The sequence below is a fragment of the Monodon monoceros genome, unplaced genomic scaffold (genome assembly GCF_005190385.1).
Source record: "Monodon monoceros isolate NGI ecotype Baffin Bay Population unplaced genomic scaffold, NGI_Narwhal_1 Super_Scaffold_14, whole genome shotgun sequence".
NCBI classification, from domain to species: domain Eukaryota; kingdom Metazoa; phylum Chordata; class Mammalia; order Artiodactyla; family Monodontidae; genus Monodon; species Monodon monoceros.
In genome coordinates, this window is record NW_021703770.1 from 61,356,360 (window position 1) to 61,382,017 (window position 25,658).

General features: G+C 42.0%; 1 protein-coding gene across 10 annotated transcripts in view; it reads left to right on the plus strand.

Moving 5' to 3' along the window:
- The first annotated feature begins 5,312 nt into the window (after positions 1-5,312).
- Positions 5,313-25,658, plus strand: part of NCOA2 (nuclear receptor coactivator 2) — a 272,180-nt gene continuing 251,834 nt past the window's right edge. For 5 of the 10 annotated variants that reach the window (XM_029222582.1, XM_029222590.1, XM_029222587.1 and 2 more), the window contains exon 1: positions 5,325-5,453. The gene's annotated coding sequence lies outside the window, so the exon portion shown is untranslated. Of the gene's footprint in view, positions 5,454-5,708; positions 5,820-25,658 lie in introns of those variants that run through there. The other 5 variants (XR_003793512.1, XM_029222588.1, XM_029222591.1 and 2 more) reach the window with 4 other exon arrangements.

Genomic DNA, 25,658 nt, shown 5'->3' on the forward strand with positions numbered 1-25,658 from the left:
CCAAAAAAGGTAACGACTGTCCTGGTATCTATCACTATAGATTAGTCTTATCCATCTTCCATCTTATGTAATGACGTTATACAGTAGTATTCTTTTACATCCAGCTCCTTTTACTCAAGATTATTTTTATATGATTTATCCACTATTGCATGGAGCTATAGTGTGTTCATTTAAATTTCAATATAGTATTCCATTGAGCAAAAACACTGTAATTTATTCGTTCTTCAGTCAATGAATTCTATTGGGTATATACTTAGGAGTGGAATTATTGGGTCATAAAGCAGAAATGCTCAGCTTTAATGGATTTTGCCAAAAAGCTTTTCAATTTACATTTCAAGTTTTCATTTTCTGTTTCTAATATATAAAAATACAACTGTATTTTGTATATTAACCTTCCATTCCAGAGATCTTCTAAAATTTAATTCTAATCATTTGTTGCTTCTTTTGGATTTTCTACATAAACGTTCATGCCATCTGCAAATAATGACAGTTTTATTTCTTCCTTAGTGATAGTTATATCATTTTTTTCTTCATTGCATTGACTAGAATCTCCTGTACAATATTGAATGCAGATGGTAACAGTGGACATTCTATTTCCAATTCTCTTTCCCAATCTCTAGGAGCAGGTGTAAATGTTTCACCATTGAGTATGACATTTGTTATAGGCTTTTTGTGCGTACAGTTCATTTTATTGAGGAACTTCTCTTTTTTTTTATAAACTTTGTTTTTTAAATTTATTATTTATTTTGTTTTGGCTGCATTGGGTCTTCGTTGCTGCACGCAGACTTTCTCTAGTTGCAGCGAGTGGGGGCTACTCTTCGTTGCAGTGTGTGGGCTTCTCATTGCCATGGCTTCTCTTGTTGTGGAGCACGGGCTCTAGGCGCGCAGGCTCAGTAGTTGTGGCACACGGGCTCAGTAGTTGTGGCTCGCGGGCTCTAGAGCGCAGGCTCAGTAGTTGTGGTGCACGGGCTTAGTTGCTCCACGGCATGTGGTATCTTGCCAGACCAGGGCTCGAACCTGCGTCCCCTGCGTTGGCAGGCAGATTCTTAACCACTGCGCCACGAGGGAAGCCCAGGAACTTCTCTTTTATTCCATTAAAAAAAAAATGCCAATAGTAATTTGGTTAAATATATTCCTAAGTATTTGATGTTTTTATTTTAAAAATGTCATTTTCCAGTTGTTTCTTCCTAGTATATAGAAATATAATTTCTGACTGTTGACCTTGTATCTTACATTCATTTTAATAGTTTATAGGCTCTTTTGAATTTTTTATGTATACACTCACATCATCAATGAATGAAGATGGTTTTACTTCTTTCCTTTTCATTTTCTTACCTTGTTGCACAGGATAGAATTTGCAGAGAGGCTAAATAACTTGCTGAAGTTCACACAGTTAGTAAGAGCCAAGATTGAAACTCATGTCAGTCTGTTTCCAGGACACCCTGGAATGAGTGAGGGTGTATTAAGTATTTTGTTGCTGTTACTGCTAGAAAAAGCAGTTAGGGTCCTACTGAAGATGGTCTTGAATATAAGGTAAAGGATTTGAATTGCATTCTGTAGGCAATTAAGGATTATTAAGAGTTTTCAAGTGGGAAAGAAATAGAAGTGGCAATATTAATCTTGTGACAGTGTGTAGTGTGGTTTGAATGGAACCCCTCATTCATTGATTTATTCATTTCACAATCAGTTATTGAGCTTGCATTATGTTCTAGGAGTTGTTATAGGTCCTAAGGAAATAAGGATGAAGACAATGTGTTGCTTAGAGTAGTAGAGATTTTCAGTGATGAAGAAAAGAATTTTAGCACAATCTGTTAGCCATGCTGCAAAGGCAGCTCTATGATCTTGCATAAATTAACTTCTCTGAACCTCATTTTTTTCATATGTAAAATGAGAATAATAATACATATAATGCCTACTTTGATTAGAAATAAAAATATATGTAGTACGCTTGACCTGTGTCAGACACATTTATGGTAGCTATAGTATTTAAGGGATTTGGAGAGAACAGACAATAAGAATGAAACATTTGGTCAAACAGTTGTTTTTTTCAATAATCAAATTGTCAAACAAATGTCTTAACTGATTCCCCCCATCCAGTGATTACATTTTTAATAGAATGAACGATAATTTTTTTTGTTTTTATAACTTGAACACCGAAATAGAGATAACTGTGCTATGCACGGATCTAATCAACATAATAATATTCCATTAGTATAAAGAACTTAAGAGTTAACAAAGCACATTTATTTATACCATTTTGTTTGAGTCTTGCAACAATTATACAGATGAGCAAACTGAGATATTTAGTCACATATTAAGTAGCAAAGAGCAGTTCATATGTTTGCCTATCTTTTCTAGCTCTTCTTACCACACTGTGTTACCTCTCATTATATCATGAAGCATGCTAGTAGTAATAATAAAAAAATCATATTAAATCTTCCATTTTTATATAGTTTATATATGAAGAAAGTAACTTGAAGTTGAATGAGGAAGAGAAGGCAGACAAAATAGAATTTCTTGTCCTATAGTATTCACATTGTCCTGATTTTCTTAGGTGTGTTATTAACTATATAAATTATTTTCTTTGCTACTTTAAGTTGCATTTGTGATTTGGCTGACATTTCTTTTTGGTTTTTGTCTACTTGCCTCATCCATCCATGGTGTGTTGTTTCTGCTTCTACTAAATTTCAATAAGTTCCTTCCCCTTTATGATTAGCACCCACATTTTTTCCTTATTGGGTTGTTCTCTGTTGGTAATATATCCAGTTCCTATATCTTTGCTTTTGTTTATTTTTTCTTTGACTGAATAATTAAGCCAACTTATTTACTTTTCTTCCTTTTCATGTTACATTGTCACATGATAATTCACCAATACTTACGGCTGGTTTTCCTAAACAATTATTCTGAGGTCTTACAGAAATCTAAATTCCTTCAAAATACTGAAAACATATTTTATAAATACGTTTTAAGAGCAAGGTATTGGAGGGTGAGTTGGGGAAACGGACATGAAGACCGATTGGATACTGTTGTTTACATTTTACAGATTCACATAAACAGCAAACATTATATGAGATCTTGTTAGGAGCTATAGCATGTAAAAACAAGAACAAGACATGGTTCCGGGCCCTGAATAGCTTACGATCTAGTGAAAGAGAAAGACAATATATAAACAACTCCAGTGCAAGACAGAATATTGTTATAACTACAACATGAAGTGTTGAGGGAGACCAGAGGCTGTAGAAGAGAGCAGAAGTTATAGGATTCCTCAAGGCTTGAGGCAACCGATTAGCAGCTGGAGGCAACTCATTATGCTAAGCTGTCAGATTGTTTTGTTTGTTTTATTTTTATAGACAGAGTCATGTATCTTGAGTAAGTTTTATTGAGTAACATAGAAATGCAATGGGAGTCATTAATTTGCACAGATATCATGGGTCGTTTTTGAAGGTGTGAAATCTACTGTTGCAGAGTATTGATGAACTCTGGACTTCTGCCAAAAGAGGAGTAGAAAGCCAGAAGGAGAATCTTTTCTTTATCACAACTCAGAGTTGGGGGTGATGACAGGAAAGGAAATTGGAGTCCAGCAATGTGACAGACCTCAGGCGACTACTACCTCATTGTAGGAATACTATGGATGAGGATTTGTGGAAGAAAACAGGTCATTAAAAAACCCTCCATTTCCCATTTCTTCCCCAGTTTTTTGGAGAGCTTCGGGTTTTCAGGAAACCTTATTCTGTTATGCCATGTAATTAAAATAATCTACAAAAATTTATTAAATTAATACATGGTGAATGCAAACATTTCAAACACTATAGTGTACAAAATAAAAGTGGAAGTACTACTCCATTACACACCCACTCATACTCCCCAGTGCTAACAATTTGTTATAGCCTTCCAAACATTTTCTATCCATAGTCACGCATACACACGTTTTTTTTTTTTCTTTCCCGAAAGAAAATTGGTGTTTCTCCCACAAATTTGAGGTTGAAGATACCATTAAAAGTGTGGGCTCTGGAGTCTGCCAGAACTGGGCTCAAATCTTCTCCAGCTTCCCAGCTGTATGACCCTAGGCAAATTACTTTACTTCTTTAAGCTTCATTTTTTTGTGAAGGCTAAAAATGGTAATTACTTTGTAAGGCTTAATAATCAAAATGTATAAATCACTTAGCACAGTGCCAGACACATAGTAAGTGTTCAGTAAACACTTTTATTGTCTATGGCAAGTGACCTTTCTCATTTTAAGACTAAAAATAGGGAAATTTGTTGGACAAATGTTGCTCATTTCTTCGGACGAAATGTATCTGGGTTGTGAAGAACTTGCTTTTCCAAAGCATAAAACTGATCCAAGTAACCTTTATGAGGCTTCTCTTCTAATTTTCAGTGCAACTCTCCTGCATCCCCCAACATCACTTTCTGTCTAGAAAGTGGACTTTCCACTAAAAAACTTTTGTGACTCATGTCGTGACAAGAATGCTCAACCAGGTCAGGCTTTACACTGTTTGTCCTTTTGCTTTATCATGCAATTGCTGGGTGGCACCCTTTTAAGCTCGCCTCGCACGGTCGCGCCACTCCATCCCCTCTTCAGATGCGGCTGCAACTGGAGAAGCCTATCGTCTTAGGGGCCGAGGTTGAATTGATGGACGACGGGCGCCTCCAGGGCGCAGCAGCAGACGCGGGCGTGCGAGGTGCGCCCTAGGGGTGCAGGCTGCTGGCCGAGGGGCCCGGGCGGAGTGCGAGCGGGAGGTTCTTCCCGGGGCGAACCTGGCACTGGGCTCTCTCCGATCTTCGTGCGGGGGCATCTGCCCCGCCGTCTGCAGCCCCAAGATCCCACTGCCTCCACTCTGCAGCCCCGGCCTGTCCCATCCACTCGTTCTTTTTGGTACTGCCCTTTGCCCTCCCATGGAGTCATCTGTTTACTCTCCCTTCACTTACAGTCACCCATAGGTCACCCTTCCTCTACCACAGTCACCCATTTTGTCCCCTCTCCTTTCTCTCCTCACTCTTCACCTCTCCCCAGGTCGCCTTCTTAGAGAACTCCGCCGACGGAGATGCTGCGGACCCCGCGGCCAGGGTCTGCTCCCCGGAGAACCCGCCGTCCACCTTTGCCCCCTCCCCGGGGGCGCGGGACGCAAGTTTCCGCTCCGTCCTTTCCCCAGTGACAGGACTTGGCTGCGGCCACGGCCAGGGAGGAGGGGGGAGGGACTGCCTGGCTCCCGAGCCCCCTCCCCTAATCGCGAGCTCTGCGCGGTCTGTGTCTCTCTCGGCAAGTGCGGAGACGCGGAGGAGGAGGAGGAGGAGGAGGAGGAGGGAGTTGGGGGAGGATCTCCATTGAAATAAACAACCAGGCAGCAGTTATTAACACGGGAACATGGCGGCCGCAGCCTCAGCCACAGCTTCGGCGGCGAAGGTCAGCGCCGACGGCAGCCGGCACCTGACGGCGTGACCGACCCGAGCCGGTAACCGCGCCTTCCCTGGGGGCCGCGAGGGCGGGCGGGAGGCGGGCGGCGGGCGGGGGGCGCCGCGTCCCCACCCCCGGCCGCGTCTGCCCTTCCTGCGCCGAGCCGGGCAGAGCCGCGCGCCGCCGAGAGGGCTGTTTTGTGTGCGGCGACCGCTGCCCCGGTGCGCGGAAAACGCGAGTTGCATCCCGGAGGCGCCGCGAGGCTGGGGAGTTGGGGCTTGGGGGGTGGGGAGGGCGGGAAGCGGCAGGGAGACGCGGAGTCCCTGGGAGAGAAAGGAGGCGCTCCAGCGCTTTGCCAGAGCTCGGGAGACGAGTCCCGGAGCGCGAGGCGGGCGGAGGCTGCAGCCCGCGGCGCCGGCGAGAGGTGAGAGCCGAGGCGCGGCGGGGAGGCCGGGGGCGCGGGCGCGGCCCCCGCCCGAGGAGCGAGACGCCCGCCGCCCTGCCCGGTGCGGGTCGGCGAGGAGCGCGTTTCCTGCGCCCTCGGGGGACGCGAGGCAGGGACGGAAAGGTGAAGCCAAAGGTGTATTCTTTCATGGAAACGCGGAGCGACTGCTGCGCAGGGTGGGAGCCGGGCGAGGGGAGGCAGGACTTGGGAAGTGCTCGGGGGTGTGTGAAGGTGAAGCGCCGTGTCAGGGGCGGCCAGCTGGGTGAGACGCCGGGAGGAGGGGATCCGCGGCCCGGCAGCCGGGCCGGGCCCATGTCAGCGCCGGGGGTTGGGGGCGAGGGGCGCCGGGCGCCGCGGGGGGCGGGGCCGGAGCTGGGGCGGGCGGGGCGGGCGGTGCGCTCGGGCCGAGCAGGCCGGGCCGCGGTGGGGGCGGGGAGCCGGGGGCCGGACCGCGGCGGCGCCGAGCCCGGCTCGCCCCTGACTTAACTTTCTGGGTGCGGGCGTGTGTGCAGGAGGCGCGCAGGGGCCGGGGCTGGGGGCGGGAGGCGGTCCGGGAGGTTCCGGGTTGGCTCGCCAGCGCCCCCTTTTCTCTCCCCCATCTCCCCGCCCCTGAAGGGACAGGCCCTCAGGGCCCCCAGGCGGGAAGCGGGAGGGGCCCTCCCGGCCGGCTCGCGATGGTCACGCCCCGGGCCCGGGGACACTTCTTTCTCGGGCCTCCGGGGGCTGCTGGGGGAGGGGGTCAGGGTCTTCGCTGCGCGCAGGAGCTCCCCGCCCCCCGCCCCTCCGGGGAGTCCCGGAGGCGCCTCTTCCGAGATCGGGGGTGGGTCGGTCCCTGGTTAACTGGTCCCTCCCTCTTCCCCCTCCCCCTAGTGGTTTCCGGGGCCTGCGGGACCGAGGGGCGGGAATCGTGGATCCGAGCGCCCTGCACTGGCCCGGAGCTGGCCCGGGCCTAGCCCCGTCCGGGTCTGTCACTGGTAGGGGAAACTTTCCTAAACCGGGGACCGAGCCTGAACGCCCTCCTCCGCCACCTCGTCCTCTAATCCCACTCCCACTCCACCTCCTCCAACGCCTTCCCCTCCCACCGACCCGAATCTTGCTGCGTGTGAGTGATGGGACAGTGAGCCAATCGAAGGCAGGGAACTGACCTGCCGGGTGTCGGTAAGCCAATCGCGGGGGCTGGAGGAAGGGAGGGGGCGGGGCTTCTTCCGGACCAGTTAGAGAGGAGTTGCGCGCGGGGCGGGGGAGTCATGGAGACGCCAAGAGCTCTCCACTCTTGCACATCCCTGGTCACCCGCTCCTAGATCTGTGGGGTAGCGTCACTTACGGGGGCTCTGACTGGGGGAGGCAGCGTAGTTTGCACGAGATACTGTGTATCTCTGGTACCACCAGAGACGTTGTCTTAGACACGACGAAGTCTAAAAGGCACTTAAGATGTGGCAGTAACTGTCCGAGGCCCGTTTCTAAAATGGCATATATTGTAGTGATCGCGTTTTGGACCTCAGCGCTCGGTTTACGTGCTGAGGATCATAGGAGTTATCTGTTTATCTCTATCTCAGTTTCACTCAGCTACTCCAGCGTGGGGACAATGAAATTTGAAAGGGTTCTCTGAAAACGAAGGCATCGGGAAAAACTCACGTCAGTTGATTATTGGGAGTGTAAAGCATCATTGTTTGTAATGGCTTCACTGGTTCCTTGATTAACTAGAGCGCCAGTTTCCAAAGTACACTTGGAAGTTCGGTGTTTGGGATGACATTTAAAAAAAAAGTTGTGGTTTATGGTATGCATTTTTTGTTTTCTGATTTTTTGCTCTTTCTTAAGTAAACAAAATGAAGTTAGGAACCAAAGCATCACTGTTTGAAACCTAAAGCGTTGGTATTTAAGGAACAAGCTGGTCAAAGAATATTTGTCTACAGAAAGAAAGTGAGTAAAATGTAGTTTGTCAGATTACTCCCACACAAAAGATTCTTAAAAATAAATTATTTTAGTTTGCTTAAACACTACTGAATGGTACAGTGTGTGGGTACTTTTTTGGTTTTTGCAAGGTTAGGAGACATCTTTGGTTATTTTACACTGTTTGTTGGCTACAGTCTAGTGACTTCCTCAACTCTTGACTTTTCAGAATAGGGAGGATAGGTCTTCGGTTCTCTGTAAAGATCACAGGTTGCTCTGCAGGAATAGCAGTGTTTTAAAAAGACAGCAGCTGCTGCTGCTGCGATGCTGTGTGTGTGTGTGTGTGTGTGTGTGTGTGTGTGCGTGCGTGTGCGCGCGCGTGCTCCTGTTCTTTGTTGGGGAGGTTAGTGCACATTGACAGCAGCAAGGCTCCTTTTTCCAACTGGAATTTGTAGAATCTTTGGGAGTTCAAAGAATGAATAATATTAGCGTGAGAATACATCTGTTCATTTTGTGATGAGTATCCCATGAATTTAATCTTGGGAGGAATTTGTTTTGTTTTTTGAGGCATTTTATGTGCATGATACTTATGTATACTGGTTTCTTGAGCTTTTAATAATACTGGGTTACTAAGAAAGAATTGAGGGGTCTATAGTTTTAGGGAACAGTATTTACCATGAATTCCCAATCCAGTATAATTGTAAGTGTTCATATAGACAAAAATTAATTGCATTTTGCTCTAGCCCTTGAGGTGTTATTTTAGTGATAAAATAGTAAAAACTGTGAAGATAAAACAAACATTTAGCTGCTAGAAGTAGGGAGTATTATAAATTAAACAACGTTCAAAATTTGACAACATTCAAAACCGCCCCGTCATTAGTTAATTTAGCTACTGAAGGCCACTCTAACATGTGTCTTTTGTATGCTCAAGAGCAACACATTATTTTACTCCTTCTCTACAATAATCCTTGAGAATGTTCTCAGATTCTTGGTGGCAGTGAGTAGCAAGTCCCCTAATGCCTGCTAGGGGGAAAAAAAACCTCTCAAGCATATGGAGACATCTAGAAAAAGATGTGCATCGTCAGCTGTGATTCCATTGTGTGCTCTCAGACTGGATCTGAGCCTTCTTCCTCCAGGGAATTTCAGTCTTAACAGAGGAGTTTTAGATGTCAGGATACTGAAGCAGAGGTTAGAAAAGAGCTTACCAATTATGAATTTAATATTTTTTAGATAGTATAGCTCTGATTTTAACCCTTCATTGGTTAAATATAATTTACATGACCTTTGCTCAGTGTTAGAGGCGCATTTTACTAGAAACCTAAAATGTAAAGATCAGAGGGGAACTTGGGCTGCTGTGTGAGCGCATAAAGGGGCAGTGCTCCTTGGTTGGCTTTATTTTTAGTTGTATCTTATTAAAGCTTTGCAAGCCTCAGAAGCAAGGACCTATGAACAGTGCTTTCGTTACACACCCTATGTTTAAGGATTCAGTACCTTAGCTGTTTCAAATCACATCAGGTTGAAATGTGACCCATAAGTTGACAGCTTGGATTTCTTAGGAAAAATTGTTTGTATTGAATTGAGTTTAAAAGGGATGCTTTCAAGCAGTCATTAGGATGTTGGGTACCAAAACAAAGGGGGGCTCTTTAAACAATTTTTCTAGAAGATTAGTTTTCTGAAATGCACAGTGTGTCCTTATTTGATATTTTGACCATTATTATGTCATGATTGAAATTATTTAAATGCATAATTAATGCTTCACTATTTTTATAGCAAAACTGCTATTTAAGAAATTGTTAGCTTTTCAATGTTTTGTGTTTATAGTTTTGTTTGGTAATTTATGTTATTACATGCTCTATCAATTTTAAATTAAGAGAATAGGAGGGAGAAAATAAGTCAGTTGCTTTAAGGTGTTGGTCTTCTTTGCAGTAAATCATAAAATGAGCAGCGAATCAGGATCTTTCCCCCTATGAAATAATCAGACTATGTTTACATACTAATAACGAAAACTAAGGGAAACAGAACAAACCCCCGCTTACTCAGTTTTTTTATACACTTTCGTATTGCAGGCTAATTTTACCTCTATGTCTTGTTTTCTAAACAAAAAAAATTTTGGCATTTGTGTTTATTTCCTTTTTTGTTTTTTACAGGCTTGTAGAAGGGTTTATGAATTGTTAACTGTAGAAAGAATATTATGTCATATTACTCTTTAGTCTGTTGAAAGTAATGTCTGGAAAAGCCGTACAATACGGTTTTAGTGTCACAGGCCCTCAATTCAGACAGTATAAAGAAAACACATACTTTATGGATTCTAGATACTAATTTTGAAACAGAGGTGAGAATGTGACTTTTGTGGATATTTTAGAAACGTATGTAGTTTTCCTAGCTGTTACAAAGCTGAGGCGAGGGTGATTATGAAAAAGTGGAAATCTTAAAAGGTTGTGCTATGAAGGTATCTGAAATTAAACGACTACATGGTCTGCAGTTAAATCATAATACTCTTGGCTGTTAGGGTAAAGATTTTATGTGTTTATCCTATGAAATGTTCATCAGTGACCACATTTCTGGCTTCCAGTGGCTATGATGATACAATGCAATTGTGGAAACATTGACTCTAGGACACTTTTCAGTTGTTTCTCTAGTTGGAAATTTCTAGAGAAGAATTAAATAAGCAGGGAACCTATGGCAGTGTTTGACTTACCTGCTTTTGAGGCTTTTGGACATAGAATCTTAATTTTAAGAATGTAAGAGAGGAGAGCTACTTATAGGTAGACATTATTAGCAGTAATTAAATAGTTATTAATACTTAAAGGTTCTGAAAGAAAAAACAGTTTTTACTTTGGGTGTCAATTGGTAGGTGCATGGAGAATTGAAGTTAGCATGTTAATTCTGTCAGAATTTATGTTGTTTTAGGCAGCCAATTGTGAACTGTTAAGAGTTCCTGATGGAGTTCCCCATGGCCAGGTTAACTCTCATTTTGGGCTTTTTAGATCCTGTTTTTGCATCCTTGCCTCATTTAACCATTGCTTCATTTGTTTGTTCAGTTATTTGAGTTTTGAGTGTCTCAGCTTTGGCAGTTTACTTTTATCGTATAAACCATCCATTGCAAACCTGTGATTAAAGGGGGAACACACAGTGAGTGGGTGATGATTTCTTTTTGGTGGGGGAAGGGTGGAAAGGGATATGTTCACCTTAATTTTCAATTTGCTTTTTATACTAAAGATCTTTTAATGTGTTAATTTTAATTATATAAGCTAGATAATTCGGCTTTGATTTGGGTTTGGGTTTTTCCCCCCCTGAAAATAGGATTGTAATGTTTATAACAAAAAGGTTGTTAAATGTTCCCTTGACTGATTAGCTTATGATTAAATAGATTTCGTTTAATGAAGGTATGAATATTTATCATTAGTTTTGTTTTTATTTCCCCTGAAATCATGTTATGTGTGGTCCAGGTGGCAACCTATAGTTGGGTGAAGGTGACAGGGCAGTCAGTGACCTCTGATTTCTATGGATTGTCTGTGCCTTGTTGCTGCTTTTAAGGCTAACATACCCTGGGCCTTACCACTGTAGGTTTCTAAAGGATGGAAAACTCCCTTGCACAGCCTTTCACAGGTATTCTGCTGTGGTTGTCAGTTTTTCTAGACGTAATTCATTCTGGCTCTTGACTAAAATGTCTGTATTGGGAGAGCAGCAATAGAACAACTGAAATGATAAGAGCAGCTGTCACTGAGTGCCAACAACCTATTAGGGGCTTTTTGAGGTGTGCTCCATTCCTTCATTCTTGCCACAATCCTGTGAAGTAGAGGTTACCTTCATTTTCCAGGAGGAGATGAAGACCAAAGGGGATTAAGTTGTGCCTCTGAGCAAAACTTCAGGGAAAAAATTAACCTTGACCAATGGGTGGGGAAACAAATCATAAATATCAGAGGGAATGGTGAGTCTGAGAACGTCTTCCTGGTTGGAATCTGATAAAACATATGTTTGCAGGTCGTTAGAAGGCTCTCAGTCTGGTTGTTTGGTTTGTAAAAAGGATGAATAGGTTTGAATAGATCCAGTCCTGCAAATTCTGTACGCCTGTGTCTCCCAAACCCTTGCCTCAGCCTGTGTCTCCCAAACCCTTGCCTCAGGGCAAGCCTGTACCTGGACAGTCGATACTTATCTTAAGATCTATAAGCAGTCTCCAGATTTTTTAGTCATCGGCCCAGAATTTAACCGTTCCTAAATTGCAGGATTCTTTCTTGTCTTTTAATTTTCAAAAAGTAAGAATGGTAATGGATGAAGTCAAAACAGGTAACCTTTACTGAGTGCCCACTCAAAACCTGGGGCCCTGCTAATAAGGTGCCCTTGCTATACACTCCTGTCTGGTTCTCACTGTAAGACAGTGAGGGAGGCGCTCTTGTTGTCATTCCTCTTTCACAGTTCAGGAAGTGTGGGCGCAGAGCTGTCACATAACTTGCCAGAGGTCACACAGCCCGAGTGCTGGAGAGTAATTTGCACCCAGGCCAACGTTGCCCCTTAGCCCTGCCTTCTTAACTTGTGTTCTTGTTAGATGGTCGGTCGGCTGCACTTCCTCGCAGCCTCATGTGGATGTGTCCCATCCAGTGCTTTGTGGAGATAACACAGATCCATCATTCTCCACTAGGGAAAGGGAAAGGAAAAGGAAAAAGGGGTAGGAGTGTATTTTGAAAAAGCACATTCAAGTTGCCTATTGTTTCTCACAATCAGAAGCTCAGAAAATAAGCTTGAGAAAACTCCGTTGTGGGTGAGAGGTAGAAAAGAGATGGAGACAGCCCTCTAGATAGAGGTTTAGGACCAATGAAGCACTGGTATAGATATTCGGCTTCTTGTTCCTTTAATGTATATTTAATTCTAGCACGTTTAACCATTAGGTGGTAATTGTGTGATGTATGTTTTGCAGGGTTTTTTGCAACCCGTGTAGCATGGGTGACTCGGTGTTGAGATATTGTAGTCCCCAAAGGAGGCTGGTAATATATTCAGTCATCTGACTTCTGCTCTGCTATTTGTGGAATTCTTCTGTCTGCTCAATTGTTTGCAGGGAGCGGGGAGAGCTTTCAGGGAACTCTTTCACCTGTGCACGTGTGGGGATCAGCAATGCACTGCTTTTAGTGTTCCAGCTGCCGGGTCTGAAGCCCTGTTGTCAGAGATGAAAATATAAGGCATGGTATTTTCTATTATTCATTTAGTGGGTCCACAGGAAATGTGACCCCACATCTTCCAAGGCTTGCGGGGTGTGAGGGGGTTCTGGGAGTTCCTGTTGTTGCTGCCTGATTTCTGTCCCTGGAAGCACCCATCTAAATGAGGATGGTCTTTTCCCGCAGATTGCTCCCACTTATAAAATCAGCTCAGGAATCAAAGATGAAGTGACTTTCCTTACCTTCGGTGGTACAGTAGCATTTGTAGGAATATTTAATATTAATTTAGCTTAACATTTCTAATTCTCTTGTTAATATGCTTAATAATGAAAAGCTTTTCAGTTATTGTCAAAATGTAAATTGAACATTGAATTGCATATTTTAGAGGAACCTATAGCTTTACTTGACTCATTTCTAGAGTCAAACTAAATGGAAAATTTAGTTACTTGGAAAAAACACATTTTTAAGCATACATTTTTAATGTGCTTTTATACATATATTTAAAAATAGATTTTTTTTCATAAATATGTTTGTTAGGTAATCACCTCTGGTTATTGTTGGAACGTAGGTGGCGAATTCTTTCACAGGTATTTTTGATTCCTAAATAAGGAATATGGAAGTTCCTGACTAAAAAAAATCTCAATGTCAGAAGTGTATGAATTTCTACCAATTTAACATAACAGCATTTCTTGACATTACAGAAGCTGGTTATGGTAGTTAGGGAGCTGGGCAGTGGGGGCCTGCGGGTCCTGGAGGCGATTCTGTGTCCTGTACCTGCCACCTTGTGCCTGCGGCCTGTTGTGGACATCGGGTCTGGTGTGCTGTGCTCGGAGACCGGGCCTTCGAAGCGAGGATGGAGTGATAAATAATAGCACAACTTTGGACTGCCTCAGTTGGGTATAAATCTTTGTAGACTTTTCTCTGCCTCCATTTACCCTTCTTCCCTGGCTTTCTTGGTTGTTGTTGCTGGGTTGTTTCCCGCCCCCCAAAGTTGAAGATGGAAGATGGGTGGCAGGGAAGGAACACAATCAAGAGTATGGGGGAGTGTGTTACTGTCATTAGTTTTTCGTTAGGTATTTCGAGTCTGATCATGATCTGCAGTTTCCCTCTTTGTCTAACAGATTTGCTCTGCTCACAGGACTTGGTGAAGAAGCTGGCTGTTCGTTAAGGAAGCCGTTAGGTTGAGGACAGATCACATAACAGGCTGGCGCAGTAACTGGCTGATTTGTTGCTCGAAGTTAGTTGCTGCACAAGGTTGTGGTCCAGCTGACCGGGGGTACTGAGACTCTGTTGTCTAATAGTATTGAGGATTACGTTCCCTAGCTTTGCTGTGTTCTCTTTCTTCCCTGTTTAAGGATATTGTTACAGACTCTATCATGTTAGATGTCTTGAAAGTGTTCATTAGATTTAAGTGGTCAAAATGGTTATAAGTTGGAAATATTAAGGTGATTTAAGATGGGTGAAAATTTTAACCAATTCCTAAAGCCTTAGGAATGCCCACCTCTTTGGAGTTTCTGGTAGTGTATTGTGTTTTCAATTTCTGCATTTCTGTTTTGAGACTCGTGTAGTGTTCTTATTGCTATTTTAAGTAAGATGTATGAATATCTTGATTCCTTAAGAATTTTCTGTAAAAGTGTGGTATAGAAATATTTATTCCATTAAGAAATGTCATTTTATTGTATTCTAGCACCACCAGAGTCTTTTCTAAATAAACAGATAGTAAGTATAAGTAAAATCTAGTGACGGGACTGGAAGTTATATAAAGATCTATTTATGCTGTACTACCTTGTATTTTAAACAAGAGGTGTGTACAGTTAAGAATTTTAATAAATTAAAGGCTTTAAGCTGTTAAGTATAACACAAGAAAATGACATGATATTCACTGTGTCCTGAACATATTGACAGTGACAACTGACAGCGACAAAAGTCAACAGAATGCCTGGACATTGAAGGACATTAGAAAACAAAACTGGAGCGTTTGCCTTCTCTGGGTAAAGGGCACTCACATCGTAACAACAGCATTCTCGTAATCATTGATGACCTCATCGTGATAGTAGATATCTCACTTTGAGAAAAAGCATTCAGGAGAAAAGAGAGTCAGGAGATCGAGGGAAGCCCAGGTTTGCTGGCTCGAGGTGAGTGAAGGCTGGGGCAGGATGGAGCTGCACTGGGCGCATATGGCCTGGCCCTGTGTGCAGTGCAGGCCGTGGGGCCAGCTGGGACCCCTGGAGGAGAGGGCCTCGGCTGCTCCCTGCCTCTTCTCGTGCTCACTGGAGGCAGGCCCGGACCCTGTGGTGGGGAGAGAAGGGAGAGCCTGTGTTAGGTGGAGCTGGTCCCAGGACATTGAGGCCCCAGAAGCTCTCCTTCACGGTAGTTGTCTGCATCCTGATCTCGCACCAGGAGCTGGCCGGCTCCCACGTGTAGAGTCTCCTGATGAACTGCATCCTTAATTCTGGACCAGGTCGGTGGTGCTGATGGCCCGCTCCCTTCAGGCACCACGGAGCCCCGCAGCCCTTCCACCCCAGTGCTCTCTATTACCAGACTGAGCATCTGGGGGATTCTCTTCCCCTTTTCAGGTGAGAAGTGAGGGGACTACTCCACCCAATGGCAGGTAAAGACCAGGTAGGACAAGGGAAGGCCTTCTGGGGCTTGTGATTTTCAGAGGCTGAGCTCCTTGCCTTCACCTGGCCTGGCCCTCAGATGAGTGAGGGAAGCCAGTGCCTTTGCACCAAGGGATAGAGAGGGGTTTCCTCGTTATGGAGGCCCTCTTCATTCCCTACTCAAGAAATTTCCCAGTGAGGTTCAGGTGTCTCTAGCAGCCTCATCCCAGGTTTTCTGGGCTTGCCTCAACGGTTCATAGATGTTTACTCTCTTGGAGAAAGGGATTGAGTGTATAATGAGGAAAAAGAAAAGGAAAGGCGTTCAGAAAGAAACTGGGGGCGGCCCATAGAGGAGTTGCTGCATTGAGTCCAGGCTAAAGAGGTTAGGACCACGCAGATGGAAAATATCAATGCAGAAGAGTAGCCTTGCTTGAAATCTGTAAATTAATGAAGGTATATATAGAGTAAATCCAGAGTAGCAAATACATGCCCTTGCAGCTTGAAAGATTTTTAAGGATGGACTATTATATTAGTTTATCAGCTTGATCAAACCAAGTAGTCAACTTACAGTACTTGTTACTTTAAGTGGCATAGGCAACTTACACAGGCTTTTTGGGGGAGGTTTAAATGAATAAACGGAGGGCCATAACATGTTAGTAAAACACATTACAAGTTTTGCTACACATTGTTTGAAGTTTAACGTCAAGGAGAAAAACCATCAAATAAAATGCTCTGACAAATCTGGCATTAAAATTTCTGTTGTGTTCTATAAATATGCTTAAAATGATTATATGCACTGGCTTATTGTCTGAATGATACAGGTACAACAGGGAATGGTACCTGTTTTCTTATGGGTTTGTTAAAATGGGGGAAATAGTAAGGATGGAGTCTATATGTCTGTGTGTGTGTATATGTATACACATACGGATTTTTAAAAATAAATTTGTTTTATTTATTTATCTTTGGCTGCATTGGGTCTTCATTGAGGTGCGCGGGCTTCTCACTGTGGTGGCTTCTCTTGTTGCGGAGCACGGGCTGTAGGCACTCGGGCTTCAGTAGCTGTGGCACGTGGGCTCAGTAGTTGTGGCTCGCGGGCTCTAGAGCACAGGCTCAGTAGTTGTGGCGCATGGGGTTAGTTGCTCCGCGGCGTGTGGGATCTTCCTGGACCAGGGCTCGAACCCGTGTCCCCTGCATTGGCAGGCGGATTCTTAACCACTGTGCCACCAGGGAAGGCCACATATATGTATTTTTTCATTCATTTTCCCTCTCCTCCCAGATAGTATACAGAGCAGCTTAAAGTCTTTCCTTTTTAAACTGTAGTTTGGGCTGACTTAAATTCTCCTTCTGTTCTGTAAGTCAATAGACTGATCTTTCCAAAATATCCCTTTTATAATAATATAAGTCCCCCCACTCACTACAGAATGACATTCCCAGACGCTTACTAGATGGGTCTGCCACAAAGCCGTTTCCCCCATTTCTACTCTTTGCATGAGCCTTTGTACCTGTCAGTCTGTTCTTCCTGGCCTGCTGTGAACATGTGTTGACCACGCAAGCTCATGCTCTTTGTTTGCCTAGAGAAAACTAATGAGTTAGTCTAAAATTTAAGGAACAGTTCTTTGATATAAAGCTCAATTTGCTGGGGGTTTATATTATTGATCTCAGTTAACAGCAAAGTGTACAATCAAAACAAAAAGAGAGATGGAATCCAACAATATCCAGAGGTTATTAGTTGCTTATTACATTGATTACAGATTTTACAAAAAAATTTTCTGTAGAACAAGAAGGAAGTCCACTTACCTTTGAATCAGAAACAATAAAGACTTACATTTGTGGTGTTGTTGCCTCAGTAAAACTGAACATTTTCTGCACCCAGACTTATTAACTTTTCCCCTGCAGAATATTTTGACATTGTAATGGGAAGAGGGATTAATAATCTCAGTTTATAGTGGAAAGAGGAGAAAAAAGGTAAAGAAAACCTTGGGGAAATTCAGTAGTTCTGGAAAGGTAATGAAACAAAACCAAATGCAAAGTGTAGTGTCGGCACTTAAATACTTCCATTGAAGAGGTGATCAAAAAGAGAATGAAAGCATCACTTGAAGGGTTGATGTCTCAATAGCTAAGTAATGAAATTCTACAACTATCAAAAGAACGAAGCCCCTACAGGCCACACATTAATATATACTTGTGACAAGACCTGGAAAAGTATTCTCAACTTTCTTCCCAAATCTGTATTTAAACAGTAATTTTTTTACTCTGTGGGGTCATTTTATTTGCAGAATAAGTCAGAACGTGATCTGTCTGTCATCTGTTTGGATTCTTTCATCAACCAATTATATATTAAGTAGTAGAAACGGTATACAACCCCAGTGGAAAAGCAGGGTGGGGCTTTGGGATGGGCAGTGTCATATGTCTCTCTTTTTCTTAGCTCCTGTGATACTTCCATAATGTGGTAGAACAAGTGGTTAAATAACAGCCCTTTCAGTGTTGTGTGTGCTTTTTCTTTCTCCCTCTTTCCCCGCTCTGTGTGTGTGTGTTTGTGTGTGTATGTATGTGTGTGTGTGTGGCGTGAACTATTTGGAAGTAAGTTACAGATGACCCTTTATTCATAAAGCACGTCGCTGTAAAATAAAGGCATTACTTAGGTAATAGCATACAATACAACTATTAAACCTAATAAAACTTTGTTTTAAACCTAAGAAAACATATCATCAAGTATCAACTGTCTTCTTTCAGTTTTCCCTGTTACCTCCAAACTGTTAACAGCTGTGGGTTTCAAACCAGGATCTAATCAAGCTCCTCCACTGCATTTGGTTCTGTAGTCTCTGTTAATACTCAGTAATTCCCCTAGTTTTTGTTGGTTGGTTTTGTGGCTCTTCAGATGTTGGCTTTTTAAAAAGTGTTTATTTTTTTAATTAAAAATTTTAATTGTGATAAAATTCATATAAAATTTACCATCTTACCCATTTTTAAGTACACAGTTCAGTAATGTTAAGTGCATTCACATTGCTGTGCAACCAGCCTTTTCAGTTTTTAGACTTCAGTTTCTCCAGAAGTGCTAAGAAATTAAATTGTTAAATATGTTAATGGATTTGATTGGGGCTAAAGAAGAGCATAACTGTTGAGAACTTACTGCTTGAGATAGTAGCATCTTAGGCTGTTTCCTCGGCATTGCCCCTTCTGAAGTCTCTGTAGGTTGGGGCCTAGACATACTTTCTACAAACGCATCACAAGGAGATTCATAAAAGTAACGCCGTGAGAGGTGCAAGCACAGAGGTAATGCCCGCCTATGAGAACGCTTACAGTCAGAGAGTTTGAGGACTTTTTTCCTCCTAGGAAGTAGTAGATTTCTGTTTTAGGAACAGGAGGGGGGTTGAGATTGAGACATTCATTTCATAGCACCCTTGGCTAAATAGAAAGCTTTTATATCAAATACTTCTTTGGAGTAACATTATAGAGACAATAGTTTCCAGGGGTTTTTTGGAGTGTGGCAGCTTAGGAGACACATGAGAGATGTTAACAATGGGAAGAAAAGTGGGACTGTACGTAGGCCTTTTTAATTAACAAATCAGGGCAGTTTTGAGGGGACTAGAATTTAAATGACTCAGAAATCCCGTTTTCTGATTTTTTGCAAAACTTTTCTGAAATGTCTTACAGATGTACTAAGGGATATCCTCCTTGTTCTTGTCATTTTATGAGTATTGTACTGCTTTTTTTTTTAAACCAGTGTTGGTGGTGGAAACGTAAATCAGCTGTACTTCAATTAATAAAAAAGGTAAATAATACATTAGTGTGGTTTAAAAGAAATAAGTTCATGAATGTCTTTGCTCAAGCTTGCAGAAGGTGCTTGAAGAGCTTATTAAAATAAACCAAACTAAATTACAAACAAAAGGAAAAAAAACATTGGCCTGTTGGAGAGGGTTGGACAGACAGTACTGTGGTTGTTTCTCAGTGGCTCTGTGCTACGTCCCAAACAGATACGGTAGCAGTTTGGGTCATCTGGGAGGAAAGTACTTCGGAGTTCTGAAATGTAACCAAACAGGGACATTAAGGATAGGTGGCCAGGGTAAGGGGTGGGAGTGGGCAAAAATAAGGAAAGTCGTATTACTGTAAAAGAGTGGCTGTACAAAACATTCAGCACATGAGGTCTCGTGTATCTAATTTTTCTGGTTCTGGTTTTTATTCCTTTGAGCACCTCAAAATTTAACATTAGCCATTTAGGAGAAGATACTTTAAAAATGCATAGTATTTCCTTATTTACTAAACTGACTTGGGCTAAAATTCACTCAGTGTCCATGAGATCATTTAAGATAATGATCTGTTTGTCTCGCCACTAAGTCACTGTAAACCATAGACCCCTCACTACCAAGCTCTAGCTTAACTACTAGACTTGCCTTTTTCTGTCTGTTCACTGGATGTTACTTTTTGTGTATCTGTGTGTATGTTTAAAATTTTTTTTTTAATTTAAATAACAGTCCATTTTCTCCTTACTGATTTTCTGCACTTTACCTGCCGTGGGTTTGGAGTTGGGAACACAAAGGTTAAAAAAGAAATAGGCCCTATCCTCTAAGGTCTCACAGTTTAGGGAAGGAAAGAGACATGTGGACAAGTAATTACAGTACAATATATGCTTTAGAATAGAAAATTGTATTAGAAGGGCTGGACAGACATTTTATAGAAGCAAACAGTTCATTTTGTGAGATGAGGAAAGCTGCTGTACTGTTTGATTTGAGCCTCAAGGGCTCATGGAGATTTCATCAGAGAGGAGAAAAGGCATTCTAAAGAGAGACGTGCTTAGGTTGAAGATAGAAAATATTGTATAGTATGTTTCTAATTCCTCTTATTTTACATGCACTTTTAGTAAGATCTGTGTGAGAATCTGACAGACTCTTATCAGTGTAAAGTGAGTAATCTTCAGAGCACAGAACTGGGGATATTTATTTTGAGCCTTCAGAGAAAAACTTTCTTATTCTTTGTCTCCTTTTCATTTCTTGCTTGTGTTCTGAGTTAGAGAGTTTTGTTTACTGTTGCTGCATAATATACCAGCCGAAACTTGGTGGCATTCTGCTCACAAATGTTGTGATCAAGTTGGGAAAAGGCATGATGGACAGAGTTTATCTACTGCGTGGTGTCCTGTGTCTCAGCTTGGAAGACTCAGATCCAGGACTGAGTCAATGGCTCAGCACTGGAATCAGTTGAAGGCTTGCTCGCTTACATGCCTGGTGTTTGATGTAGGCTGTTAGCTGGGACCTCAGCTAAGTTATAGGCTAGAACACCTACTTATGGCCTCTTTGCATCTGCTTGGGCTTCCTAACAGCATGGCGGCTGGGGTTCAAAGAGCGAGTTCCAAGGAAGCTGTATCTCCTATGATGACTTAACCTCAGAATTCACGTAGAGTCACTTAGGCTTTAGTCACAAGCCTCCCCAGATCCCAGCTCTCCTTGGGAGGAATTTTTTTTTTTTTTAAATTTATTTTTGACTGTGTTGGATCTTCATTGCTGTGTGCAGGCTTTCTTTAGTTGTGGTGAGCTGGAGCTACTGTTTGTTGCGGTGTGCGGGCTTCTCACTGCGGTGGCTTCTTTCGTTGCGGAGCACGGGCTCTAGGCACGCAGGCTTCAGTAGATGTGGCTCGTGGGCTCTAGAGTGCAGGCTCAGTAGTTGTGGCTCACGGGCTTAGTTGTTCTACGGCATGTGGGATCTTCCCGGACCAGGGCCCGAACCCGTGTTCCCTGCATTGGCAGGAGGATTCTCAACCACTGCGCCACCAGGGAAGCCCGGGAGGTATGTTAAAAGTTGAATTAGAAGAAGAGCATGTGGGATGAGAAATGTGGTCATCTTCGGCAACCATCGTCTGTCACAGGCTAAGTTGAAGTGTTGCTGTCCTTTCCTTTAAAAGAAGAGGGGAAGGAGGATTTATTGTTTCTGAGATACATGAAGTGATTCAATATGAGATATGATGAGCAGCAGTTCTTTAGATCCACAAAAGGTATGGTTCCTAAACTATATCTGATGGGATTTTAGTTAGATGTTTAGAAGAACTTTCTGATAAAAATGTGTAGACTTTTTTAAAAGCAGAGGAAATCTTGTATGATTTAAAAATAAGTTTAATAATGATTAAGTACATACTGCCTGTGGCTGAACCTGTCACCTTGAGCAAGTGATTTAATGTGTGTGAGTGCCAATTTCCGTTTTTGTTGAATGGGGATTATACTTGTTTGCCTCAAAGAGTGGTGAGGATCAAATAGAAGGTTTAATTATTAATGAAGCCAAAATGAATTAGGTGGTTTTAAAGAAATCTTCTGGTAAAGGATTCTCTGTTTATCACTAAGGAGGATTGCAGGGCATTAATTAATCTTTCTAAAATTTTTCTTTAAATTCTAGAATTATTTTTTTACCAAATAGAGAAAAAAAATTTGGCCTCTTTCTGTTATTTTCTTTGCTATTCATGTATTTACTGTGTAGAACTCTTGATTAAATGATAATGACATATATTTTTGGACTGTTTGTTTTACCAGAAACATTTCTAGGGAGTTAGCCCTGAAAGCTGCTCGTGATATGGGTAATAATTAACACAGTTCTCTCTGAAAGCACCAGAATGGTGCTGCTTCAGCAGATCATTTTATAGATTAAGGCAGCTTTTTGTTAAAAGGTGTTGCCTTTCGTATGCTGGAAGCACTGATGATAGAGTTTTTAGTCTAAGTCTCTAGTCCAAATTTCAGAGTGCACAGTCTACCTCGCTTATCAAAATGGAAATTCCAAGGTCTCATTGTGATGTTCAAAAGTATGGGTGGGTGGGTGTCTGCTTTTTTAGAGACTCTTCAGATGACCCTGATAGATAAGGTGGGGAGCCAGACTTGAAGGTCCAGTTCTAGGTCCTGAGACAGGTGGGGAACCCTCCTTCCCAGTAGGAGTCTCAGTAACCCGAGAAGAAGTAGGGTGTTAGTGACAGTCAGTGTGGAGATGGCCAGACAAGACTATCCCTTGTCAGTCTGTGTGTACTATTTGAGCGCACTCTTACACATTAAGACGTTTCTCAGTAGCAGAAAAATAAGAAAACCACATGCTGAAGTAACTAATGACATTTTATGTAGCACCAGCCACAGACTTGTCTTTTGAAAAAGGCATTTCAGTTTTAAGGATAAAATAAAATCTTCCATGGTCTTGAAAGAAAGGTTGTAAAATCTTTCTTAGAGAATCCACTAAAAATGTGTGGAATGTTCTGTTGGAGGTTGTTAATATTACGTGCCGGCAAACTCAGGAGTTCCTTGAATGCAGGAGGTTTACTTATTTATTTCATTCTGTGAGGTCAGTTGGGACCAGCACTTAAGAGCCACACTGCCTGGATTGTGATCTACGTTCATCGCTTGAACAAGCGCGACCTTGTGCCCCAGTTTCCTTAAATGTCCACTGTTGTTGTTATGATTACTCTGAGTCTCCTTCAGTGATCGGTATTTGACCGTAATCGGTGTTTGATAGATCTTGATTAGTTATTTGGGATTGTGGTTCAGAGTAGATTATTTTAAATGCAAATTGAGGATGATTCAAGGAACTATTTAGGAAGTTAATCCTGAAGACTAGAACCACCTAGGTATTCAAGATTATTTGTGGTCAAGTTTTTTTAACCATCTTTCTTTATTAATTAATGCATGTTCCAGAAATGCAAAGGGTCACACAGCACTCTGTATTATAGAGTCTGTAAGGATACGTTATAAACTGTCTTGTAATCATCAACTGTTTAGAGTAAATGGGCTACTACTCTGATTACAGAATGATTATTATTATTGATATGATCACAAAGCATTTTAGTCCCTAGTAGTTCTAATTCAGTGGTTCTCAACAGGCAGGGGGTGGGGAAAGAGAACAAAGACTAGTTGAATGTTGGTCTGCCAACTTTCTTGTCCTTGTTAAATCCATGTGGTTCCAAGCTGGTAGTGCTATTTTATGCAGGAGATTGAGAGGAGGGTGATTTAAATCAAGAGAGTTAAAGCTCCTTATGTTTTGGAGAAATTTGGGGCAGTATTTCTAAAACTACTCAGAGGTGGTAGAACATTTTAATTATCATATTGAAAATATCAGAAATATAAAATACATAAAATTCACATTTCATTGACATGGGAGATTGAATGTTTGCTTGACATATCTAAGTGCTGGTCTTAGAAGTAAGTGGACAATGGTATTCTCTGCAAAGGGATAACTTAGATTTCTCAGGAATATCTAATGGGAGCTCAATATTGGAATCACTTGACTGGTTTTGATTACAATTTAAAACCCCTTTTCTTTTGAGAAAATTACTACGTAAGACTTGAATGTCACTTTTGACCAGTTCATCCTGTGGCTTCAAATACAGTAGTTTTATCAGAAAAAAAAGAAGCTCTTGCTAAGAATGGTTGGATATAATTCACCAAAATCAGGTGTTTGTTTTTCTTGGAGCTTGAATATAATTCTGTAAGTAGATGCTGCAAAACCACTTCAGTCACCAAGGAAAGCAAGTCTCTGTAGCCTCTCTCTACCTCCGTGGTCTCCACTTTACAGTTTCATTAAATCTGATCATTGGTAATAGTTCTGTTTTTCATAGGGATAAGCTGCCTCAGAATTTTTCAAGATCTGGTCTGTTCCATGGATCAGTTCACATTTTGTAAATCATAATGGAGGATGCCTGTATTTAGTTGTGTTTGCCAACATTTACTACACAAGTGGAGTACAGTGATTTACCTAGAGATGATGTAAAACTTTATATAGCTAAATTCCCTAATGGGGAATTTCCAGATCCACAGGGAGAGATGAAGTAGTTAGATATAGTTGCCAGTGAAGAACATTTAGAAGCTCTGTTCATGAAGTTCAAAGGAATAAACGCCTTCTCTTATTAGTAGAGGATGAGCAGAGCATTTGTGAACAGCATAAAGGAAAGTTCTAGGATGACTGTAGTCTACCTCTCCATGTAGAGTATAGCCATTTACAAATGTGTGGTTTGAAGGAGTCCAATTAAATATGCTTTATAAGTCTCAGTAACCCTGTTATGCTTTAGGCTGATATGTCATTTCACTTCTTGTCAAGCTTCTGACCATGTGTCTACGTTCAGTGAGTAGTTACAGGTTAACGGACTAAAACAGAAGGACAAGATAATTGCAGGTCTATCTCCTCCTTGGAGAGGATTTTTCCTTTTAGGTGTGATTGTTGCACACTCACATAGGAAATAGCACAACCTCTTTACTGCCTAGTCCTCGCTTCATTTCCCAGTAGCTTGGTGGCTTGGCAGGACTTTTCTGGAAGCAGACACCTGTGTGCACTATCATCTGAAGGAACTGCCTGATGCTCTGGGTGCTCTGTTTAGTGTTTACCTTTTCAGCTAGATGCCACTGAATTGGATATGAAAATTTACTCTCTTTCTCCCATTTTCCTTAAGTTTTCATATTTGTTTTTAATCTTGAAATAGGAACATTTATTAGTAAGTCAAATGAGCTATTCAGTCAGAGCTGTGGAAACTGTGGAGTACCATCTGTGTAGTTTGTGATGTGCCATATCAACTCATGCTTGAGCTTTTAGCAGGAAGAGTGATATAAAATTGCAAAGCATTATTATTAACACAGCTGATTCTACAGGGAATCAAGGTGAGAAAATGAGTCTCTGGGGGACACACTGCTTTTTTGAATCAGTTGTATTAACCCTTCTGGAGCATGTGATATCATTTAGTAATTTACTAAATTGGTGCAGTTGGTGCGCACCAATTTGCTAACTTGGTGTGTTGAGAAAGAAACTCGTCCATGCTTTGACTTGGCTCAGACTCACTTTTACAGATACACTGTAATTTTCATTCAGAATAGATATGTGTTAACTTCCTTCCCTGTTTCATATTCTCAAATTCATGAGCAACAATAGCTAAGGAGCTGCACGTGTGTTCTAGATATTGTTGGTGGGCTTGGAGCGACAAATACTCGAACCTTCCCAACATGGAATATTTGTGTTCCCTGGTCTTCCTTGACTTTGATCACATTGGGACCAAGACCTCTTTCTTTGTTCCTTTCCTTACTTGTTGAAATTTTTTTAAAAAGTGTATTTAAAATTTTTTTCCAGTTTTATTGAGATATAATTGACACATACTGTGGTATTAATTTAAGGTGTACAACATAATGATTTGATATATGCCTATATTGCAAAATGATCACTATAATTAGTCTCGTTAA